Source organism: Lagenorhynchus albirostris, chromosome 15 (assembly GCF_949774975.1).
Source record: "Lagenorhynchus albirostris chromosome 15, mLagAlb1.1, whole genome shotgun sequence".
NCBI lineage: Eukaryota > Metazoa > Chordata > Mammalia > Artiodactyla > Delphinidae > Lagenorhynchus > Lagenorhynchus albirostris.
Window position 1 is genome coordinate 67344194 of NC_083109.1, and position 18391 is coordinate 67362584.

The following is an 18391-nucleotide window of genomic DNA, read 5'->3' on the forward strand; positions in this document are numbered from 1 at the left end:
GAAAGAGGGGCGGCAGGGAGCCGAGCGGGGGCGGTGGCCCGCCGGGCGGGGGCGGGGGCCCGGGCCGTCGGCGCCGCCAAGCCCCGCCCGCCGCGCTCCCGGACCTCCCAGCCCCGCCGCCCGCTCCCTCCCAGTACCTGTCCGCGCGCTCGCGGCGCCACCGTGACAACTGCCCAGCCGCTGCCGCCGCCGCCGCCTCCTCCTCCCGAGCGCCGACGCCGCCGCCGCCGCCGCCGCCGCCGCCAGCCGCGCGCATCCCAAGCCGCCGCGGGAAGCAGGTACGTCAGCGACGCCGGGCTCCGCGCCTTCCCCCGCCGCCCACCCCGCCATTTCCCACCGGAGGGCGCTCGGCGGCGCTGCGGGGACCCGGCCTCGGGCGTAGGGGGACCACCGCAGAGGATTGTGGGGAGTGGGGAAGCCCCCGGATGCGAGCCGAGGGACCGGGAGAGGGCGATGAGTGTCTGTCAGGGGCGGCAGAGAGGGCGGCAGCGTCCTCGGCCCCGAGGGGCGGGGTGCGGTGTCGTTCGGGAGCGCAACAGCAGCGACACCTGAGAGCACAGGCTAGGCGCCGGGACGCACAACGCTTTGCTGGAATTAGGCCCTTCTTGGTGTCCCCATTTTACAGAGGAGAAAACTGAGGGTCAGAGGCTGGAGACGCCTCCCCGGGTTCCAGGGACAACTTGCTGAGCCCAGATTTGAACCCAGGGAGTCTGACCCCAGAGCCCACCTTAGCCTCCTCTGCCAGCCCGCCTCTGGGCAATGGGGGTTCATTCCCTGAGTTGTCCCCCTTGGGGCCACACTGGGAGGAGGCCAGATCCGGAGGCCCTGCTGTCCCCCAGAGGGGCATGTGTCGGAGATTTGGGGGTGCTGGGCAGGGGGTGGGGGCGGACAGCTGGGGCGGAACCTCTCCCTCCAGTGTGGAGGGAGAAACTGAGGCAGGGGGAGGTTTCCGGAGGAAGCAGCAGAGCTCCTCCATCCACAAGAGGCAGGACAGCTCCCACACCCCATCTCCACCAGGGAGTGAGGGCAGAACAGCCAAAGCGGTGGTTTGTCCCTGACAGCAGAGCCCTCAGAGAGTCCATGGGGGTCCTGTGTGAATTGTTCCCCAGGCTTAAGCCTCCCTGTGGCCTCCACGTGACATCCACCAGTGGCCCAACATACCAGCCCACTGAACTGTGTGATGCCGCGAGGAGTACACAGATCCATTCTCCTTTGTAAATTTCAACCCCTGACCTCCCTGCCCCCGCAAATTGAACTGCCTTCGTAATTTGGGGAGTTCCTTCTAGGCCTTTCCTACACCCAGGCAGTCGTATACATGCGTACCCATAGAAGGTATGTAAACTGCAGAGTAATGTTGTGGGTGGATGTTTAATAGAAACGGTATAATCCATCCACATCATTCTGAAACTTGCCACCCCCCTCCACCCAGTTATCATTTCTTTGAAAGTTATCCAAGTTGCTGCATATAAATGTAGCTTATTTATTTTAACTGCTGCCTTGTTTTCCACCACGGATACGCCTACCAATGGGCAGTTAAGTTGTAAAAATTAGGGGACTGTTTCATATTTCAACCTCTGCTGTAAATTGACATCTCTGGGTTTAGATTTCTTTGTACTTTGTCCTAAACTAACTTCACAGGATCTGAATTTGGGGGACAAGGTCCCCTGTTCTCCATTGTACACGCACGTGCGTGCACACATACACAAGGCATACACACATGCACAGGTGCACATACGCACATCTCTACCCTTCTGTCTGTGGACACGTACAAACACTATACCCTGCGATCTGCAGTTGCTGCTGAGCCCAAAGGCCTGGGGTTGAGCCAGGCCACAAGTTCTGCCTGTCCAGGCCCCAGTGGGCAGAATTCCCATAAGGAACCATGTCAAGGAGTTCCCTCTAGACACTCTCAATGCCATCCCCGCCATCCAATAAGACACAGAAGGAGCTAGAAACCATGCCTGACAGACTGGAGTGTCCAGGGTCCTATCTGCATACCACAAACTTTCCAGGTCTGGGCTGTACCGTGGGAGTGTGCTTGCCCTAGAACGTGGGCCAGAACTATCAAAAGTTGGGTGGAAGCCTGATGACAGCTGGTTGGGGAAAAGCTAGAATCAGAGCTGTGTGCATCACAGTCCCAGTTCCACCTCTTCCTAGTTTGGGCAATAATTCCCATCCACTCTCTGAGCCACAGTTTCGCATCTGTAACCCGGGGATGATGAACATGGCAGCCTCCCAGATCTGTTGAGTGGATCAGTGGGTTGACGAAACAAAACACTTAACTCATTGTCAGCACTTGGAAAGCAGGAAGTCTTATCTTGGACAGAGGAGACTTGGAGATGGCCCCAAGGTTGGGGTGGTGCTCAGGGCCACCGTTTGGGACCTCATCCACATCCCAAGTGCAGGTCAGAGAATCTCAGTGCTGAGTGGGACTGGGATGAGAGCTCAGCTTGTGAGAGCCACGCCCACCTCACAGTGAGGTCCAGAAGTGTCATGGCACCTACAAAGGACCTACTGTGTGCCTAGCCCTGAGCTAAGATGCAGAAACAAACTGAGACGAGGTTCCCACAAAGCAGGCCTGTGTGCAGCTTTTGTGAGGTCCACACTCCTTTTTCAATTTTAGCTTACTCCCAAGATTTTAAAAGGTGGGAGATGTCACATAAAACTTCATATTTCTGGATCCTCTTGAGAAAAGAGGATCAGAAAGGCTGACAACTCCAGCCCTAACATTCGGCTGCCCCCTGGGATGGGGCAGGCGCCCTCCAGGGTGGCACAGTCCCCACCTGGCCCACCCCTCATTCATAAAGAGCAGCATAATATAAATGTTAATAACACAGACTCCACAGCCAGCTTCTGCATCCCAGCTCTGGCATGGATTAGTTGTATGGTCTAAAGCAAAATATTTAGCGTTTTTGTGATTCGATTTCCTCATATGGAAAATAGGGATAATAAGTAGCACTTGCCTCAGAGGGAGGGCTATTTTAGGCATTAAATGAATCAACAAACCTCAGCCTCTTACAACAGTGCCTGGTGCATGGAAAACACTAAGTGCTGATGATGCTGATGATTGCTGGTGGTGGTATAAGTTGCCTGGTCCCTGTAACAGTGCCATTTGTATTCCAGATTGTACTCCATATAAAATGTTATGGGAACACAAGTGAAAGAGGAAAATGTTGTCCTCCTCCTGCCTTTCCAAGGGCAGGAGGAGGACAACATTTCAAGGAAAGTGACAAAAAGGAGGGGACTTCTAAGGTGGGTTTTGAAGGATGAATAGGAGTTTCTCTGGAGCAATAGCGTGAGAAAGGCATTTCCACACAGAGGAAACAGCCTTTCCAAAGGCCTGGGAGCATGACCAGGTGAAGCAGGTTTAGGAAGTGACAGTAGTCCAGTGTGACTTCTGGTAAGGTATCTCAGAGTATAGGGAGAGGGAAGATGGATCTGGAGAAAAGGACCTTGAGATCATGATGGGGCTTGCGGCAAGAAAGGAGATGTACATTTCTTGTGCTTTACAGATGCCCTTATAATCATCAGCCCTGTCATCCTCATAATGCCCCAAGAATCAGGTTTTTGGTCCCCACTTAGCTGATGAGTTAGAGGCTCAGGGATGGTAAGTCACTTGCTCAGGAGCTCACACGATGGGTCAGTGGCTGAGCTGGAATCAGACTCCAGATCTGTCTAATTCTAAAGCCCATGCACCCTCTCTGAGCCTCAGTTTTTCCACTGTAAAGTGGAGTTAGTACCAGTAAAACCTACTTCGTGGGCTTGGTGTGAGGATGAGATGAGAATGAATGCACAGCCCATAGGACAGCCCCTGGCACAGAGCAGTTGCTGTTATTTTGATTGAATGAAGCCCGTGTTCTTCCAGGCCTCTCACCCTAACTCATACCACTGCCCAGCCTGAGATGGGGGTCTCCAGGGAGTGGATGTCCTGGGCCAATGGGTCTCAAGTTGTGGTCCCTGGACCAGAAGCCTCAGCATCACCTGTAGATTTTTTTCAAAATGCAGATTCTCAGACCCCGTCTAGACCTACTAAGTCAGAGACTCTGGGGGTGGGCCCAGCAACCTGTAATTTAACAAGACCTCCAGGTGGCTCTCATGAAAGCTAAAATTTCAGAATCACTGGTCTGGAGGAAACCTTCAAATGAGATCCTCTTTGGCCACCTGCATCCACCTCCCTATAGAAGAGTGGGTTGGTGGTGAGAATTCTGCCCTTGCAAAGACCAAACCCGGAGGGGATGCGCTAAGACAAAGGCACATCCCCTCCAGTGTGGGAGGCTGGAAAGAACCACTTCTTTACAGATAGGAAAGTTGCCAAGGGGCCTAGTGGGGGTTTTATTCTCTAGAACTTGCTCTCCTTTCTAGTCTCACAGCCTCCAGTGGGCCCACCTTGAGGGCCTGGGGCAAGATTTGACTTTCAGAGGAGTTATTTTCTAGTGCGGGATCAGGGAGCTGAGGACCTGTCCCCCTCCCAGTGAAAGCTCGTGATAGAGTCTCTCTGTGAGCAGTCTCTTCTCCCTTGGCACCTTGAGAACACGTGTCCAGGTCCAAGTCTAGGTTGGGGACAATAATATTCTGCCGAGGACCTCCAATCAAGAAGCAGGCCCACTCCACGTGTCTTCTTCAGAGCGCTGATCAGAGCGGGGAGGCAGTACAGCCTAATGGGTAGAAGCACGGGCCTTGCCTTAAAGATAGAAGTTGCTGAGTCTGGCTACATAAAAATTAATTTTTTCTGCATGACCAAAACAAACAAACAAAAATCCATAAGCCCAGGCATGTAAAACTAGTGGAAGGATTTGCCACTTTTATGAGAAAGAGTTAATTTCATAGAGAGCTCTTATAAATGAAAGACGAACCACGTGATCCAAAAGTGGGGAGAGTGGGAATAGAGGATATGATTCTACTGTTTACATAAAAAGAAATCCAATTGAATTCAAACAGATGAAAAGATGCTGAACTCTGAAAACAGAAATGCACAACAAAACCACACTGATTCTGTTTTCCACCTGCAAGTTCGCTGGGTAACACTCAGTGCTGGTGTGGCAACCGGGATTCTGACTCTGCTGGTGGGAGCACAAATTGGGGCAACCTGAGGCGGGGGTGAGAAAACTGTCAGTATTGAAGATGCTCATGCCCTCTGTCTCTGCCACTTCACCTCTTGGAATTTATCCAGTGGATATCCTTCCATTGGGACATCCAGTGGCTGTCCTTGCATTGGGCGCATCATGTTAGAACAAAGATAGTCTGTGTGTGAGAGCAATTGATTGGAAATGAGCTAAACATCCACCAGAGGGGAACTAAGTGCTGTACATGTCAGGACAGCCATGCAGGAGAATATGATGCAGCCGTTCAAAAGAAAGCAGTAGCTCTGCAAGAATAAATGTGAAACCATCCCCCAGATGTATTGTTAAAAGAAAAATGCAAGGTATGGAACAGTGTATAGTGTTCTACCACGTGTGTGTGTGTGTGTCTGTGTGTGTGTGTGTGTGTGTTTTAAAAAGGGATTCAATGTTATATGTGTATATATTTGTATATGCACATTAGAATCTGGAGGACACACTAGAAGCTGGTTAACTTTGAGGAGGGAAACTGATACATGAGGAGACTTACCTTTCATTGCATACAATTTGGTACTCATTAGGTGTTTTTTCCCTCATACAGTTGTTATATTATAGTTATAGAATCTAGCCACATGTATCTTCTTTCTCCTTATTTAAAACAAGCATGACACTAGAGATAAGGTTAACTCCCCCTTTGACTACGACCCAAATTATATAATATGTTTTCAAATAAAAAATGAATTATGGTTTTAAGTAGGGCCTTTATCACAAAAGAACAAATATTGTATGATTCCACTTATATGAGGCGTCTAGAAGAGGCAAATTCAGAGAAAGTAGAAGAGAGGTTACCAGGGGCTGAGGGGAAGGAGTGGATGGGGAGTTAGTGTCTAATGGGTACAGAGTTTCATTCTGGTTGGGATGATGGAATGTTTCTGAAGATGGATAAGTGGTGATGGTTGCGTAACAATGTGAATGCGTAACGCCACTGAAATGTACGTTTAAACATGGTTGAAATGGCGACCCTTTTGTTCATGTCTATTATGAATAAATTTGCACTGACAGCGTATTAGCAAGTTAGTTTTAAAACAATTAGCTGGATGGGAAAAGTGAAAGTGTAATTGCTGGTAAGCCAAGGCTACTTTAATTTTTATCTTGTGGAACAGATTTAACTCCTTTGATGTAAGACACAGGCAGGAAAGGCTGGGACGGGGGCTGGTGTGGCATCTTGCAACTCCAATTATGACATTTCAATTCACAATCTTTGTAAGACAATTATGTTTCAACCTGAATCTTGACATTAAAGTATATCTTTACCCAAAAAAGGGTTAAAATGGTAAATTTTACGTTGTATATTTTGCCACAGTGAAAATATTTAGGGATGACAAAGAAACAAGTAGGGGCTTTGATATCAGATTGCTTGGGTTCTAGTCCTTGATTCCACCACTTCTTAGCTGTGTATACTTGATCAAGTGTGTGTACTTCTTTAAAGCCTCAGTTTTCCCACCTACAAAATGGGGTTGTCAGAGAGTACCTGCAAGGAATCCTGCAAGAACTAGATGACTTTATCTGTACAGAGTGCTTGCTCTGCATCTCTGGAACAACTGTAGGAGGTCAGGTTCAAGAGGATGGGGAGGCTAGAATCAGCTACTGGGCCAAATATTAAGACCAGCAGATTCAGGTGGAGTGAGTTTATATACAGGGAGTTTATAAAAGAACCATCTATATTTTTATATCACTTTGTATTTGCAAAAATTTAATGCATTTCCATAGTGTAAAATCACAGAACGTCGAGTCAGACAGAATTATCTTGGCTGGTGGGAATCCACCAAAGATGCAGCAGTTCTAAACCTGTGGCCTCCTAACCTACAGAGATCCGAATCCTGACTCTCACTTATTAGCTGTGTCACCTCAGGCAAGTTACTTAACCTCTCTGTGTTTCACTTTTCTCTTCTGCAAACTGGAGGTGATAATAATTCTCACCCCATTAGGGATGTTAGAGGATCAAAGGTGTCAAATGCTTAGAGTGTTGCCTGGCCCACAGTAAGTCTTAAGTAATTGTTAAGAAAATAAATAAACTTGAAATAAGCCTGAAAGTCTTAGCATTTTTGTTTTTAAAAGAGGAATTTATTGGGCTTCCCTTGTGGCGCAGTGGTTTAGAGTCCGCCTGCCGATGCAGGGGACACGGGTTCGTGCCCCGGTCTGGGAAGATACCACATGCCGCGGAGTGGCTGGGCCCGTGAGCCATGGCCACAGAGCCTGCGCGTCCAGAGCCTGTGCTCCGCAACGGGAGAGGCCACAACAGTGAGAGGCCCGCGTACAGCAAAAAAAAAAAAAAAAAAGAGGAATTTATTTTTTACACTAAGGAAACAATATCCTAGCAATACAGTCAGGGGGCTGAGATGAATCTGCAGGACTTCCCTGGGATGGGTTGGGGAGGCCAAGGTAAGGTAAGAGGAGGCCAGCTGATGAGGGATGAGGCAGTAAGAGGCTCCGAGGGGGTCAGGGATTTTCCCAAGAGGCCTCACAGTGATAACAACAGAGCCCAGATTCAGCCCCAACTTTCTCCCTCTCCCCAGTGTCTTGAAGATCAGGGGCCCTTTCCGTGCAGACCTCTGGGACGATACAGGTAGCTTTGCTTCCTCTTGACGTGCTAGGGAACTCACTCCCAAGCTGAGGCCTGGAAGGAGGGCTAAGGCCTGGGAAGCCTGGCCCACCCTCCTTCAGGAGCCGCACCTGCACGCGGGCTCCATCAAGGACCTTAAGTGGGAGCTGGATTGCAACCTCCCAAAACAAGCTCATTCCTGAAATTCCACTCTCACCTGTCTGTGTGCGGAGTTTGTTGATTTTCCTGGTTGAGAGGCACCCCCTCCCACCACCCCGGGAGGGATCACCTTTGTCCTTTCTCAGCGGTTTGCACCACAGTGAGGAGGAGTTTGGCTGGTAAGCGAGACCTTCGGGGCCTGAGGCTGAGGGTCGGGGTGGACCGGAAGGCAGCCTTTGAAGGGCTGTTTTAGAGATTGGGCGGGGTGGGGGGGGGCAGAATGTAAAATGTTAGACGTGTGCTTGGCACGGGCTGGGTGCTCCCAAGTGGAAGGAGGGGCATTTACTGGGCCTGGGGGGCCTGGTTTACTGCAGACTGCCTGGGGAGACTGCTCCTGTCCTCAGAGCATTGCTGCCACGCCTTGAGTGTTGAAATCCCCCAGACGCCTTAGTTGTCTTCTTTGGACAGTCAGTTGATGTAACGGTTAAGGGTTTGGGAGTTAAACAGGCTGGAGTTGGAGCTTAGCTCTGTGTGACCTTGCGCAAGACACTTAACCTTTGAGCCCCAACCCTGGCCTGTGGATTGCAGACAATAGGACCTCCTGCAGGGTCGTGAGTAAGCAAGCACAGCACCTTAGCAGCTGACCCCCATTCACTGGCCCCACCCTTCCTACTGCTCTGATTAACTCCAGAAATGCTGTTCTAGCCCTGCTTCAAGAAGGGATGCTGGTGGGGCAGTGGGAGGAGAGTCCTGGGCTGAAAAGACCTAGACACCTGCAGAATTCAGGGAAAGTTGAAAGATCAGAATCGGCCTGGGCGTGTGTGTCCAGGGAGGGGTGATACTCAAGCGCAGGGTGGACCGGCTGATTGCAGCTTGCTGGCTGGTGGAGCAGGACCCGGTCTAGGCCTCACCCTCCCTGACCCCTCTGACACCAGATGACAGTGGGTGGCAGCCTGGCCATGGGATGACCTACCCATTGGGCAGATCTCCCCGCATAGAAGAAAGAACCTGGCAAAGCAAGGCGGGGGTGGGGTGGGGCATCAGACACATTTCCCGGCCTTTGGGAATATTCAGGGAGTGTTTCCTGAAGGCTACAACGCTAGTTCACAGGGATTTAAACTTCTAGGGGCCAGATTTTGTGTATTTTGTTCATTGCTTCACTGCTGCAGCCCCAGCTCCCAGTAGACACTCAATGAATATTGGTTGAGTGAATGAATGACAGGTGGCTGGATGATTGCCAGTGACGGACTAGGCCCTGGAGATACAGGGTGGAGTAGGTCACACGTCTCAGCCCCCAGGAGACTCCGAGACCCTCACCCGAGACCCCCTCTGCATCCTCACTCCCACTCTTGAACTCCCACTGTGGCCCACCAGTGGCTGGGCCTGAGGTGGGTGGAGCTGTGTTCCTGTTGGATCTTAGGATCTAATTGGCTAAAAACTCCTCCCTGCAGCCAGACAGCTTCAACACTCATCTCAGTCACTGCAGACGGTGCGGCCGCTCTGTCTGGGAACCATGCTATTCTGCTTGCCTTGTGCACAGGGATGAACTGACTTCAGTTTCTCTCAGCACAAGATATAGTTCGTCAGAGAAATGAGGGCCCATGTGGCTTTCTCCTCTGTAATAATAGGCAGCATTTTAAAGTATACACTACAGGCCGGGCACAAGCGTTACATCATAGAATTCGTTCAGCGACCATAAAGGTACAGACACTCTCCCTCACTTGACCTTTGGAGAGACTTGTGGGATCTCATCATATTATTCCAACAGTCCGGTGAAACAGGTGATGAAATTGTCTGCATTTTGCAGATAAGAAAGCAGGCTCAGAGAGGTTAAGTAGCTTGCCCAAGGTCACACGGAGCTAGCAAGTGATGGGGCTGGGATTTGAACTCAAGCAGTCTGACCACAGAGCTCACCCTGCCTCTCCTCAGCTTCCAGATGAGTGTGGAGGAGGAATGGAAATTTTTTACTCTGTGCCAATGGCTCTCAAAGCCCTTGGTTTACCAGCAGCTGAGTATAAGGTTTCAGCTGTTCACTCCCCTAGGACCTACCCTGGGTCGCTGTGTGGATGAAGATCCTAATCTCCCCCAACAGAGAAGGCAGGAGCCCAGCTTGAAAATGGCTGTGATTCTTGGGGCAGCAGCCCCTTCCTGGGCACCAGATTCTCAGCCTCTGAATCTCCCTGGAGGCCTGGGTGAAGGCCACCTGGGGCCCAGGAAACCCACCGAGGCCAGGCCTCCCTCCCAGGGACTTAGTTCCAAAGCCAAGCTGGATTTCAGAGGTTGGCAGGAAATGAAGACTTAGCAGGAAGTAGGAGGGACCAACAGAGAAAAACGTTACTCTTTTATCCCTTTCTTGTCTCTGATTCACACCTTTCACCTAGTGTCTGAGGAGGAGGGTGTTTATTGAACACACTCCAGTGCAGTGGAATCCACTCTGGAGGTCTAGGGCACAGAGACCTCAACTGACGCAACACTTGTAGAGTGCTAACTATAGAACAGGCACGGTGAGCAATGTTTTACCTGAGTACCTCATGTAGTCTGCACAATAACTGTATCGGGTAGGTACATCATGGTCATTACCACCATCATTATCATCATCATCATCACCACCTGCCTCATTATCATCCCCATCCTCTCATCACTACTCTCATCACCATCACCTTTATCTTCATCATCATCAGCACGTCATCATCATCACCATCATCCCCATTTTTATCATCATCTCCTTCATCACCATCATCACCAGCAGCAACATCATAGTCACCCACATGGCTTCCCAGACCCAAGACCCAATCTGCAGATAGGGAAACAGACCTAGAGGACATGACACATTCATCCTCTAGAAAGATAAGCATTGGGCTCTAAAGTCTAAAAGACCCAAATCTGATTCCTGGCCCTGACACTGTTTAACTGTGTGACTTTGGGCAAGCAACCTAACCTCTCTGAACCTCTCCAAGCCCTTGTCTGTAAAATGGGGATAATCATAGTCCCTGCCTCATTGGGTTGTGATGAAGGTCACATGAACTGGTGCATGTAAAGTGCTGGCCCAGGGCCTGGCTCAAATCATAAAAGCAAAACGAACACAGGTAAGGACAGCAGTAGTTCAGGGGAGAGCTGGGAGCATCTGGCTGGGAGCTCCCAGCGGCCCTGAATGGCCAGGGCAGGTGTTGCCCAGCGTGAGAACGAGCAGTGCAGGGCTAGCGCAGGGCAGCTTGGGGGCAGGATTGGAGAGGACACTTGAGAGCCCTTCTTTCTTTCCAGGGAGGCAGGGTGTGGAGGGATGGGAAGGGGACCTCTCACCTGGAGCAGGGCCAGCAGTTCAGAGCTGGGAGCTGCGGTCAGTCCAGTCTGAGACAGACCGGGCGGCAGGATCTTTTTCCAAGGTGGATGGAGGAGGTTCCAGTAAGAGCCAGCCACTCCCTGCCCCAGACCCAAAGGGCTCCCCAAGGCTGCCAGCCTGCACCTCCACCGCCCATGGTGGCGTTTCCTTCTGGGCTGCCTCCCTTTTGGATGAATTGTTTCTGAATAGCGGTTAAGGTGGGCACCCAAGGCCAGTCTTAGGCAACATGAGCACCTCACCTCCAGCCTCCAGCTCCTCGGGCCCAGGGGTGCCGTTCACACAGGGCACATTGTGAATAATGCCCCCTAGAGTTGTGCAGTGCACAGTCGTACGAGGCAGCTCTGCTAGCCTCCTCCTTCCTGGGGTGGGTACAGAAGCTATCTTGGGTCCCCCAGGTCTGGCTGCAGCCCAAGGCAGAGAAGGTTGATTGGTGTCCGGATGCCAGTTAAGATGCAGAGGCCCAGGTTTGCTGCCCAAGGCTTGTCCTTGAGAAGGTTGTGTCTGGGCATCGTGTTGACTGGTGATAGTGATGGATTACTGAGAGGCAATATAGCAAAGTGGTTATGAGAGCAGCCTCTGGAGTCATGCAGACCTGGGTTCAATTCCGTTCTACTCCTGTCACTCTGTGACTTTAGGAAAATCACCTGTGCCTCTGTTTCCTCATCTAAAAAATGGGTATATGATAATACACATGGCATGTACTAGTCTTCCCTCTCTTGGGGAGTGAGAAGGAAATGAGGTGATTCGGGTAAAGCTCTAAGGACAGTGCCCACCACATAGCTAAATGGTCACTACATGTTAAGGATCAATGATATCACCAGCCAGGGAGGTGGGGTTCGGAGTAGCCCACTGGAAGGCAGCTCCCTAAAATCCTGTCAGGGTGATGAAGGATTTAGGGTCTAATCTGAAGTCTTTGGCCCAGAGCCAGACCAAGTCAGTACTTGATCGGGCCTTGTCAGCATAACCTTTTCATAATCAAGTGCTGCTAAGGTTTTAGAGATTGTGTAGGGGAGATTATGTGCGTAAATACTGGGAAGAAGGACTGCAGTCCAGGCCTCCAGGCCCTCAATTCATTCCTCCATCCCAGAGGTTGGCAAACTATGGCCCAAAGGCCAAGTTTGTGCAGTCCATGAGCTAAGAATGGCTTTTCTGTGGTTGAAAAAAAAAATCAAGAGAAAAATCATATTCTGTGACACATGTAAATTACATGCAGCTTAAAATTCAGTGTTCATAAAGAATTATTAAAACACAGCTGTGCTGGGAATTCCCTGGTGGTCCAGTGGTTAGTACTCCACGCTTCCACTGCCAGGGGCCCAGGTTCAATCCCTGGTCGGGGAGATAAGATCCCACAAGCGGCGCGGCATGGCCAAAGGAAAAGAAAAAATGATTGAGCTATGCTCAGTCATTTAATATTATCTCTGGCTGCTTTCACACTCGCATGGCAGCATTGAGTAGCTGCGACAGCTACTCAATGTAATTGTGGTTCCATTATGCAGACGAATTTGGGAACTTCTGTCCCAGCCCTTCTTGAGTTCCTGCTGTGTGCCTCTTGCCATGCCTGGGAGGCCTGTCCCAAGCTCAGAAAGCTTACCCAGAGATGAGGCACCTTTCCTGCCCCAAGGCCTATATGCTTGTGCCCCATAGGCCTGATTTTGTGTGACCTACACAATAATTTTTTAATGTTTATTTATTTATTTAGCTGTGTCGGGTCTTAGTTGTGGCATGTGGGATCTTCGTTGTAGCACACGGGATCTTTTGTTTCTGCGCGTGGGCTTCTCTCTAGTTGTGGTGTGCAGGCTCCAGGACATGCGGGCTCAGTAGTTGCAGTGTGCAGGCTCTCTAGTGGCACGTGGGCTCTAGAGCCTGCGGGCTTAGTTGCCTCGCGGCATTTGGAATCTTGTTTCCCAACTAGGGACTGAACCATATTGGAAGGCAGATTCTTAACCACTGGACCGCCAGGGAAGTCCCCCACACACAGTAATTTTTAAATCAGGACATTTCACTTTGGCATCTGGGTTTCCAGATTCTCTTGAAAAATTGGAAGATCTGGCCGTGCTGGGCTCACATTGCCAAAGAGCAATAATCAGCTGGATCTAACCTGGCTTCATTTTTTAACATCACCTGCTTGGTCCCTGGAAGCATTTGAGTTTGAGACCCTTGACTTTATGGCGAGGAACTCTAGGCTAGCGCGTCCTAAATTTTAACATGTACACGAGTGCCGGGGGGTCTTGGTAAGTGCAGATTCTGACTCAGTAAGTGAAGTGGGGCCTGAATATTGTGTCTCTAACAAGCTGCTAGGTGATGCTTATTGCCTGGTCCTGGTACTTGAGTAGTAAGGCTATAGGCCTCAAATTTAGCGTGGCCCAGAATCTCCTAGGGGGCTGTGAAAACCCAGGTTAGTTGTTCAAACCCAGAGCTTCTGATTCAGGAGGTCTGGAGTGGGGCCTGAGGAGCTGCCTTTCTAACAAGTTCCCAGGTGATGTTGCAGCAGCTGCTCTGGGGTCAGACTTTGAGAACCTCTAGGCACTGGTTGACCCATCCATTGGTCCGCACCTAGGCTGGGGGCTCTGAGGTCCCCCAGAGGTCCCTCTGAGGTCAGGCTCCTTGACACCCAGCTGTTGTCTAGGAAACCAGGTCTTTTTTTTTTTTTTTTTTAAGTTGTGTTGGGTCTTTGTTGCTGCGCACGGGCTTTCTCTAGTTGCGGCAAACGGGGGCTACTCTTCGTTGCGGTGCACGGGCTTCTTCTCATTGCTGTGGCTTCTCTTGTTGCGGAGCACGGGCTCTAGGCATGCGGGCTTCAAAAGTTGTGGCATGCAGGCTCAGTAGTTGTGGCACACGGGCTCTAGAGTACAGGCTCAGTAGTTGTGGTACACAGGCTTAGCTGCTCCGCGGCATGTGGGATCTTCCCCGACCAGGGCTCGAACCCCTGTCCCCTTCATTGGCAGGTGGATTCTTAACCACTGCGCCACCAGGGAAGTCCCGGAAACCAGGTCGTTATTGGCTTCTTCAGTCACTGTCTCTGACCAGACCCAAGCAGTTTCCTCAAGTTCATATCGACAGTTTAAAGATGGAATTGGAGCCCAGACGTGGGAGAATTTTCTGTCCATGCGTTGCACCCCTCCCCCATTACAAAGGGTTCTGATTCTTGCATCTTAGGATCAAAGACCCCCTCCAAAAAGGTCTCACATTAGATACCGCAGGGGGCCCTGCTCGAGAGGATCTGAGCCCCAGAGATGGAGTCTCAGGTGGGTCTGGGCCTGCAGCTCCAGGCCCGAAAGCCACAGGACAGGAGGGGAGAGGCCACACCCACAGACCCTGTGGGTGCTGCAGCCTCAGGGACGGGGCAGGGCCCTCTGGCAGGTCAGGCCGGGCCCAGCGCCATCCGCCACAACTGCCTTGAGCAAGAATGACCACCCGGGCCAGGATCGGTTCCCGGAGTCCTTGAAATTGAGAGGGCCGGCAGCAGATCTGGCTGGGTGAGCTCGAGGAGATCGGAGATTACAGATTGTTTCATTCTCTTCCTGGACACTGAGGGCTGGGACTCGCTGCCTCATGGGGGCTCTCTGTTGGCTCCAGAAGCCAGAAGCCCCTGCCCACTGTCTGGCTCAGGCAGGGCCTGCAAGTCCTACATGACAGGATGGCACGTGGGACCTGGCCCCGGCGGGAGGCAGGTGTACTGGGGCGGCTGGGCCAGCCCTTTACAGCCCCAGCTCTCCCCTCACCCGCTGGGTGACCTTGGGCAGCCAGCTGTCTCATGGAGGCAGTGGTTCCTTATAGGACTAACTAACTTGAAAATGAAATGAGACGACGTGGACAAAGTGCCGTGACAGTTCCTGGCGCACGTTAGGTGCTCCACAAACTGCAGCTGCTGTTATCAGCATAATAATAGACGTTAAGTATTAATTATGATGACTTAGTTACATGAACGCTCCACCGCAGCCTCCCTCCCACCCTCTTGCAGCCTGGCAGACAGGACAGCGTGCTTATGCTCATCAGAGCACCTTTTGGCAGCAACCGGATTCATTCTGATATTCAACTCAAAGTGCCTACTGTGAGCCGGCCACAGTTCTAGGTCAGCGCCATCCAACATAAATGTAACACAAGCCACAAACAGGAACCACATAAGCAACGTAAAGTTTTCTAATAGCCACCCTGAAAAAAAAAAAGTAAAAAGAAACAGGTGAAATTCATTTTAGTACTGTAATAGGTTTTATGGAACCCATATATTCAAAATGTTATCACTTGAACAAGTAGTCAGTATTAAAAATTACTGACGAGATTTTTTAATGTTCAACATGTCTTTTTAAAGTTTTTAGTTGTGGTAAAACACACAGAACATAAAATTTACCATTTTAACCATTTCTTAGTGTACAGTCAGTAGTGTGAAGTACATTCACATTGTTGTACAATTCATCTCCCAAACTCTTTTCATCTGGCAAAATGTTAGTATTTTATGTCTCTCCTCTTTTGTACGATTTCTTACGGAAAGGACACCTCAGTTCGATGACGCTTCCGGTGCCCAGTAGTCGCCCCATGTGGACTGTGGATCCTGTATTGGCTGGAGCAGCGAAGAGAGAGGCCCAGTCATGCCACAGGGAGGTTCAGATCCCAGTGGAGGAAGACAGACGAAGAGATTAGACAGTTTCTGATGGTGTTGGCGTCTATGGAGAGAATAAACAGGGCTGTGGGGTGCTGGGGGTCAGGGTGGGCCTCTCTGAGAGGTGGCATTAGAGCTGAGGCCTCAAAGAAGAAGCAGCTCTATGAAGATCTAGGGCAATTGTCCCCAACCCTGCCTGTGCATCGGACTTTGTGCAGGAGTTAAAAACATATATATACAGGTACCGTGACCTGGGGAGTCAGAGCTGCTGTGCATGAGGCCCTGGCCTGTGGGTTTTTTAAGAGCTTCCCGAGCAATCCTGATGCTGGGCCAGGAGGGCTGTGGAAGCTGCTGGGGACGGGTGATTCCAAGGGAACAGCAGGTGCAAAGGAGAGGTGGCAAGATCTTGGCAAATTGGAAGAGCAGAAATGAGGAAGGGTGAGCCGGTAGGAGTTAAGTCTGGAGTGGGGCAAGGGCCAGACCTCACTGCCTCTCCAGGCCATGGTAAGGAATTTGGGTTTTATTCTAAGTGTGACCAGAAGCCATTGCTGGACTCACTGCAGGAAAACTGCAAGGCCTTTTTGTCAAAAGCTTGGACACTCACTCTTTGTCTCTGCCTAAGTTCTTTTTGTCTGTCTGTTTTTTTAATTTTAATTAATTTATTTTTGGCTGTGTTGGGTCTTCGTTGCTGCGCGTGGGCTTACTCCAGTTGTGGCGAGCGGGGGCTACTCTTTGTTGCGGTGTGCAGGCTTGTCCTTGCAGTGGCTTCTCTTGTTGCAGAGCATGGGCTCTAGGTGTGCAGGCTTCAGTAGTTGTGGCTCGTGGGCTCTAGAGTGCAGGCTCAGTAGTTGTGGCACATGGGCTTAGTTGCTTTGCGGCATGTGGGATCTTCCCGGACCAGGGCTTGAACCTGTGTCCCCTGCATTGGCAGGTGGATTCTTAACCACTGTGCCACCAGGGAAGCCCCTCTGCCTAAGTTTAAAAAAAAAAAAAATTTAAGGTGCCACTCATTGCCTTTAATCTGGTAATGAGGAGGGACTTGCAAGGCAGGAGTGTATTTTCATGGAAGGTTATGGCATCCTTTGGTTGTGGGGAAAAAAGAATAGATTCACCCCTAAGCCAAAATCATTCCTACTTGGGGGCAGGGGATAGACTTACTGACCCCATCGTCCCGACCCTGGAGTTGGGAGGAGCCCTCCAGCCTGCTCTCTCCTCACCCCCACTCACCCTCATGCCTACCAGTTCCTTTTCCCTTACAGCTTTTACTAGTCTGCTAGGGCTGCTAGAACAGCTACTACAGACTGGATGGATTAAGCAACAAAATGTATTTTCTCACAGTTTTGGAGGCTGGAAGTCCAAGATCAAGGTGTTGGTTGAGCAGGTTTCGCAGAAGCCTCTCTCCTTGGTGTACAGACAGCCGCCTTCTCACCGCGTCTTCACATGGCCTTTCCTCTGTGCATGCCCATCCCTGGTGTCTCTTTGGGTGTCCAAATAACCTCTTCTTATAAGAATGCTGGTCAGACTGGATTAGGCCACCCTATGGGCTTCATGTTTTCACTTAATCACCTCTTTAAAGACCCTGTCTCCAAATACAGCCACATTCTGAGGCACCGGATATTATAGATTTAACATATGAATTGGGGAGGGAGGGATGCAATTCAACCCATCAACAGCTTGAAGTGGCGGGTGGATGGAGGGAAACCAGGTGCTTCCCTCCCCCCCCCCCCCCCCCGCCTCGCCTCCCCCACCCCCACCCCCCACCTCCTCTCTACACACATACGCAGTAGCAATAATTGGAATGTTTAGGTGAAGGGCACCTTCCAGTTAGGAAGGTTTCCAGCCATAAACAATTCTTGCAACCACACCGAGGCATAGCAGCTGAATGTCAGCCCTGCCCCCCAGCTCTGAAGTCCAGACATATTTATTGAGCAGCTATCATGTGCAAAGTTCCAAGTTCAAACATTGGGGAATCTGACCAGGGCCCTCATCACCCAGTCAGATAGATTAGAAAGGGACATAAATAGCCATGATACAAGGCAGATGGGAACAAATCAAACAGGAGCGGGTGGTCCACAGAAAATATTATGGGACTGAAGAGGAGGGAAGATGACATCCATTCAGTGAGGACTGGGAAACTTCGTGGAAGAGGTGGCACTGGAGTTGGGCCTGGGGCAAAGGCACTCCAGGAGAGAAACAGCATGAGTAAAAGCAACCTGGTGGGAATGTCCAGAGTATCCATGGGCCCCAGCGAGTGGTCCATTGGACATGATATGAGAAGCACAGAAACTGCTCCAGGCACTCATCTCTCTCTATGTGCCGGAGGCTGTGCCGGGCCCTTCACATTTACAATTGACTCTTCACACCAACCCAGTGAAGGAGGGACTATTTTCCCCTCTTTTTACAGATTGGAAAACCAGGGCACAGAGAAGGTAGGTCAATTCCACACAGTCACACAGCGAGTAAGTGACAGAGCTGGGATTTGAACCCAGCTTCTTAACCATCACCCATTTTGAAGGGAATAAAAGGAGACATGGAGGTTGGGGCCATACTGTATGGCCTTTATTCGCAGACACTGGGAGCTGTTGAAAGTTTCTGACAGGCATGGGACAGGTGACAGCTGAGCCTCCGGGAAGCGC

At 50.7% G+C, this 18391-nt stretch overlaps 1 protein-coding gene across 2 annotated transcripts in view; it reads left to right on the top strand.

Moving 5' to 3' along the window:
• Positions 1 to 217: 217 nt before the first annotated feature.
• The window catches only part of SCNN1B (sodium channel epithelial 1 subunit beta), a 76198-nt gene continuing 58024 nt past the window's right edge, over positions 218 to 18391 (top strand). For both annotated transcript variants that reach the window (XM_060125164.1, XM_060125165.1), the window contains exon 1: positions 218 to 278. The gene's annotated coding sequence lies outside the window, so the exon portion shown is untranslated. The remainder of the gene's footprint in view (positions 279 to 18391) is intronic.